Here is a 6,543-nt window from a genome sequence, read left to right on the forward strand (position 1 = left end):
GGTATGATGCAGCTCTCCATGCTACTCTATCCTGTGCAAGCTTCTTCATCTCCCAGTACCTACTGCGACCTACATCATTCTGAATCTGCTTAGTATATTCATCTATTGGTCTCCCTCTACGATTTTTACCCTCCACACTGCCCTCCAATAGTAAATTGGTGATCCCTTGATGCCTCAGAACATGTCCTACCAACCGATCCCATCTTCTAGCCAAGTTGCGCCACAAATTTCTCTTCTCTCCAATTCTATTCAATACCTTCTCGTTAGTTATATGATCTACCCATCTAATCTTCAGCATTGTTCTGTAGCACCACATTTCGAAAGCTTCTATTCTCTTCTTGTCTAAACTATTTATCGTCCACGTTTCACTTCCATACATGGCTACACTCCATACAAATACTTTCAGAAACGAGATTCTGGCACCTAAATCTATACTCGATGCTAACAAACTTCTCTTCTTCAGAAATGCTTTTCTTACCAGTCTTCATTTTATATCCTCTCTACTTCGACCATCATCAGTTATTTTGCCCCCCCAAATAGCAAAACTCATTTACTACTTTATGTGTCTCATTTCCTAATCTAATTCCCGCAGCATCACCCGATTTAATTCGACTACATTCCATTATTCTCGTTTTGCTTTTGTTGATGTTCATCTTATATCCTCCTTTGAAGACACTGTCCTTTCCGTTCAGTTGCTCTTCCAGGTCCTTTGCTGTCTCCGACAGCATTACAATGTCATTGGCGAACCTCAAAGTTTTTATTTCTTCTCCATGGATTTTAATTCCTACTCCGAATTTTTTCTTTTGTTTCCTTTACTGCTTGGTCAATAAACAGATGCCCGCATCTCGTGGTCGTGCGGTAGCGTTCTCGCTTCCCACGCCCGGGTTCCCGGATTCGATTCCCGGCGGGGTCAGGGATTTTCTCTGCCTCGTGATGGCTGGGTGTTGTGTGCTGTCCTTAGGTTAGTTATGTTTAAGTAGTTCTAAGTTCTAGGGGACTTATGACCACGGCAGTTGAGTCCCATAGTGCTCAGAGCCATTTGAACCAGCCAATAAACAGATTGAATAACATCGGGGTGAGGCTACAACCCTGTCTCACCCCCTTCCCAACCACTCCTTCCCTTTCATGCCCCTCGACTCTTATAACTGCCATCTGGTTTCTGTACAACTTGTAAATAGCCTTTCGCTCCCTGTATTTTACCCCTGCCATCTCAAGAATTTGAAAGAGTGTATTCCAGTCTACATTGTCGAAAGCTTTCTCTAAGTCTACAAATGCTAGAAACGTAGGTTTGCCTTTCCTTAATCTATTTTCTAAGATAAGTCGTAGGGTCAGTACTGCCTCACTTGTTCCAAAATTTCTACGGAATCCAAACTGATCTTCCCCGAGGTAGGCTTATACCAGTTTTTCCATTCGTCAGTGTCAAAATATGTGACATAAATGGCCGTACCTTTTGGTTGCATATACTTAGAGGATAACGTTAATTATATCACCAAGCGACCATATACCTAAATATGTGACATAAATTTCAACTTGATACATCTGCCTGTTCTCAACAGACGGACGTACAGACAGTCAGATAAGAAGCGACACAAATTTTTTTCTTGTGATACAGTTACAAACTTACAGTTTTCGCATTTTTTCCTTTGGCTGTACTGTGAAACCTTCCTTTTTGGGAAATTTCTTGATTTAAGGCAAACGGGGAGTACCCTAGAGGTTTTGACGAGTGAGCTTGCAAGTATCAAAATATGTGACATAAATGGTCGTATCTTTTGACTGGATTGATTTAGGAGCTTTAATTTTTTACATCGCCTAGCGGCTATAGAATTCAGTGTGTGACATAAATGTCAAAGTGATACGTCAACCCCTTCCTGAGAAAAAGTGTTTTCGGCAGTCGTACAGATAGACAGACAGACGAACAACAAAGCGATCGTGTAAGGGTTCAGGCACGGAAAACTATAGATGTCACAAAATATCACTCCTACACGATAAATTCGTTCATTACATCATGCAGGCAGGTTGCTTACTTAAACTTCCAACAGTGATTATATTGTCCGCGTAAGTAGACAGGACTGTGACTCCGGACAGGTAGTAAAAAGCCAGTGAGCGTTCTTGCGTCCGAAATGAACCATTCCCGTAGTCTTTCACTTTCGAGGAAGATATTTGTCGTACCAAGTGTACGCCTTCATCCACAGTTCATTTACTGGAGCCAATATGCAGGACCAGCATAAAGTCTTTTCCTGATTGTTAAAATTTATTTCTGAGAAACATACGCTGGATACAGGTATGCTAATGGTAGCTTTTTAACTCATAAACGTTTTTATGGATACACTTCCACAAATATATACGGTTTCTTGGTAAAGGGTAGTTTAACTAATGAATTTTTATGGATACATGTCTTCGTGTGCTCCGACAACATTTCATTTCTTTTCCCTCTCTCTTGTTGCAGGCAGTATAATTTAGGAGTTCTGGTATCACAGTGGCGTCTATGCAGGAGAAAACGCAATGTAGTTTGCGGTTTCATGAAATACAGCCTCCCGTAACAGTTCATTGATGGTTCCGAAGTCTCAGTGGTCGAAATGCGCCTGATGTGAAGAGTATCATATGGATAGTTTAACTGGACCGGCAATGTTGGTGACAAAGCAACTAGAAACAGCCTTGGAGTGGAGCCGTTGGGCCCTCCAACGAACATGTGACGTCAGACTAGTTGCTGTGCCCGGCACACATGGCTAGCGCACGCCTGGTCCGGGGCTAAGTGGGAAATCTGCATGTTAATGAAAAGGTACCCACGAAGTCATTTAACTTCGTCATGTGTTACTGACTGAGTGTATTTAAACAGACAGCTACGAAGTATTAAACTCGTCTGAAATGGTAACGTGACGGAGATGGTCCCTGGGACTCATAAGACCTGTGGTGTCTTGTGCTGTGACGTATGCCTCAGGGTTCGTGTGTCTCGTCGTCCCCAAACTTGAGACAACGAAGACACTGTTGATGCCTAGTGTGCAACATTTCAGCGCAATACAATGTTTTTCCAGAGAGTACTTGACGAAGATTCACACAAACGACTGCACTTCTGTGCATACGAAGTGAAACTCTTGTATTTCTTGCAGCCAGCCATACCGAGTTTACTAGGAATATGCTGGAAAAAATCTGTGCAGATAATGACTACCTCAACCTACAGTAGGCATCACAAGAACCTCAAGAAGATTCCAGCAAAGGGATCGAAACGTCGATCGTTTAGAAGAAATATGACACTGCCTAACAATGCAGAAGATTTTTAAGTTCAGTACCTTAATAAAGTTTCTCTTCCGAATGCTTTTCACATCTCCAGGAAAGAGAGCAGCAATAATTTCCAGGCTAGGCTTTGGAGAATTCGCATATAGTGGTACAGCAAATAAGGGACAGCCTATGAGTGAACGCCTGGTGCTGTTTAATTCACACAACACGGTTATTGAACTGTTGTTTTTCACTGAGCATTGCCTGGACACGGGACATCGTACGTTTTACGAAAAGACTGAAATTTTATCCCTAGCGTCACCTTTCTGGGACTGTGTTGTTAAGGACGCCTTACAGATCGGTACGGCGGACAATCTTATAAACAGGGATGCAACTTTTCAACTAGGCGCCGCCTGGAGTCCAGCACTGGCTGCCATTAAATTAAAACAGGGGAAAACAAGAACTTCCGATTCATCACGCGAGGCAACGCACTACTGAGGTTTAACTCAGCCTTTAACCACAGGAGCGTCCAGCGGCACAGTCATTGCACATGGCGCACGCGCGGAAGGCCTTTCTGCGGCTCCCAGCAGGTGGCGCCAGGAGCACCGCTTTCCTCCAACTACGAGCGTCTTCCAGCGCACGCGCATTGCCTGCTCCCTGCATGATGAGTTTCGACGCCGCCGCGCAATTATCATCAGCCGCGGTGTGTTGTGTTCGAGTATAATGACTTTTCTGGAGACTAGAAATCTACTCTGTAGGAATCAGCATGGGTTTCGAAAAAGACGGTCATGTGAAACCCAGCTCGCGCTATTCGTCCACGAGACCCAGGGGGCCATAGACACGGGTTCACAGGTAGATGCCGTGTTTCTTGACTTCCGCAAGGCGTTCGATACAGTTCCCCACAGTCGTTTAATGAACAAAGTAAGAGCATATGGACTATCAGACCAATTGTGTGATTGGATTGAGGAGTTCCTAGATAACAGGACGCAGCATGTCATTCTCAATGGAGAGAAGTCCTCCGAAGTAAGAGTGATTTCAGGTGTGCCGCAGGGGAGTGCCATAGGATCGTTGCTATTCACAATATACATAAATGACCTGGTGGATGACATCGGAAGTTCACTGTGGCTTTTTGCGGATGATGCTGTGGTGTATCGAGAGGTTGTAACAATGGAAAATTGTACTGAAATGCAGGAGGATCTGCAGCGAATTGACGCATGGTGCAGGGAATGGCAATTGAATCTCAATGTAGACAAGTGTAATGTGCTGCGAATACACAGAAAGATAGGTCCTTTATCATATAGCTACAAAATAGCAGGTCAGCAACTGGAAGCAGTTAATACCATAAATTATCTGGGAGTACGCATTAGGAGTGATTTAAAATGGAATGATCATAGGCCGGCCGGAGTGGCCGCACGGTTAAAGGCGCTACAGTCTGGAACCGCACGACCGCTACGTCGCAGGTTCGAATCCTGCCTCGGGCATGGATGTGTGTGATGTCCCTAGGTTAGTTAGGTTTAAGTAGTTCTCAGTTCTAGGGGACTTATGACCACAGCAGTTGAGTCCCATAGTGCTCAGAGCCATTTGAACCGTTTTCTGAATGATCATATAATGTTGATCGTCGGTAAATCAGATGCCAGAGTGAGATTCATTGGAAGAATCCTAAGGAAATGCAGTCCGAAAACAAAGGAAGTAGGTTACAGTACGCTTGTTCGCCCACTGCTTGAATACTGCTCAGCAGTGTGGGATCCGTACCAGATAGGGTTGATAGAAGATATAGAGAAGATCCAACGGAGAGCAGCGCGCTTCGTTACAGGATCATTTAGTAATCGCGAAAGCGTTACGGAGATGATGGATAAACTCCAGTGGAAGACTCTGCAGGAGAGACGCTCAGTAGCTCGGTACGGGCTTTTGTCAAAGTTTCGAGAACATACCTTCACCGAAGAGTCAAGCAGTATATTGCTTCCTCCTACGTATATCCCGCGAAGAGATCATGAGGATAAAATCAGAGAGATTAGAGCCCACACAGAGGCATACTGACAATCCTTCTTTCCACGAATAATACGAGACTGGAATAGAAGGGAGAACCGATAGAGGTACTCAAGGTACCCTCCGCCACACACCGTCAGGTGGCTTGCGGAGTATGGATGTAGATGTAGATGTAGATGTAGGTGTCGGATTAAGAAACCTGTTAGAGAATGTGGTCCAGATTGGATGCTGCAGCTAGCAAGTGCGGCAAGATCTCAGTAGGTGGCAGGGTGCAGAACTACTTACTTGCGCGGCCTGTTGGTCTAGGGGTATGATTCCTGCTTTGGGTGCAGGAGGTCCCGGGTTGAAATCCCGGACAGGCCCTACTTTTCACTTTCGCGACAACCAAGCACTACGATGAACTTGCGAGCCCCGAAAGTAAGCCATGCAACAGGACAAACTGCATGTCGGGCCACTGGCCCATGAGACTGGCAAGTGCGTCATGTGGAAAGAAATCCACGTGGCAGGATTAAACCGTCTTCGCTTAATTATATCTACACCTAAAGACCGGCACCTACAAATATTCTATTAGTTTCCCAAAAGCTAGTACATCGCACGCACGTTTGTCAAACGCATGCGCATGCAGCACCCAAAACGGAGAGATGTCTTTCCTGCTGGGAGAAACAGCTGAGGTCGTCTTCTCGCAGTTGAACCCTTTACGTTCCCTTATTAATCCTAGTAGCAAGAGCATAATCATTTCGCTGCGTTCTCGTCACACCTTCACCTGCCCATGTTAGGCAAAATTTTCTGCCTGACTCATGTAGTACTATTACCGTCAGAGGGTGGTATGGGACATGTAGTACTATCACCGTCAGAGGGTGGTACGGGACTACAAGCCCCACCGCCACACCTCCAAAGTGAATTGCAGTGACGCAATCACTGCCCTGTGGAAATTTACTGCCTCACCAACACAGTTAGACCGCAATAGACCGGTGATGCTGTATTGTAACATATCACCCCGGACTACAAGTCCCAAAAAAAAAAAAAAAAAAAAAAAAAAGTCCTAAAAAAAATAATCATTTCAAAATATGGCTCTGAGCACTATGGGACTTAACATCTGACGTCATCAGTCCCCTAGAACTTAGAACTACTTAAAACTAACTAACCTAAGGACATCACACACATCCATGCCCGAGGCAGGATTCGAACCTGCGACCGTAGCGGTCACGCGGTTCCAGACTGTAGAGCCTAGAACCGCTCGGCCACCAAGGCCGGCCATAATCATTTGGGGCGTTCCCCATTCACGTGTAAACTGTCATTAACAACAGCAGCCACCACCACCCGACAATCCGTCGGGAAAGCATG

The 6,543-nt window shown here is 45.1% G+C and overlaps 1 non-coding gene across 1 annotated transcript; it reads left to right on the plus strand.

The window, feature by feature from the left end:
- Positions 1-5,490: 5,490 nt before the first annotated feature.
- Positions 5,491-5,562, plus strand: Trnap-ugg (transfer RNA proline (anticodon UGG)). The gene has a single exon. It is a non-coding gene; the product is annotated as a tRNA-Pro (tRNA).
- The last annotated feature ends 981 nt before the right edge of the window (positions 5,563-6,543 follow it).

This window comes from Schistocerca cancellata, chromosome 7, assembly GCF_023864275.1.
Source record: "Schistocerca cancellata isolate TAMUIC-IGC-003103 chromosome 7, iqSchCanc2.1, whole genome shotgun sequence".
NCBI classification, from domain to species: domain Eukaryota; kingdom Metazoa; phylum Arthropoda; class Insecta; order Orthoptera; family Acrididae; genus Schistocerca; species Schistocerca cancellata.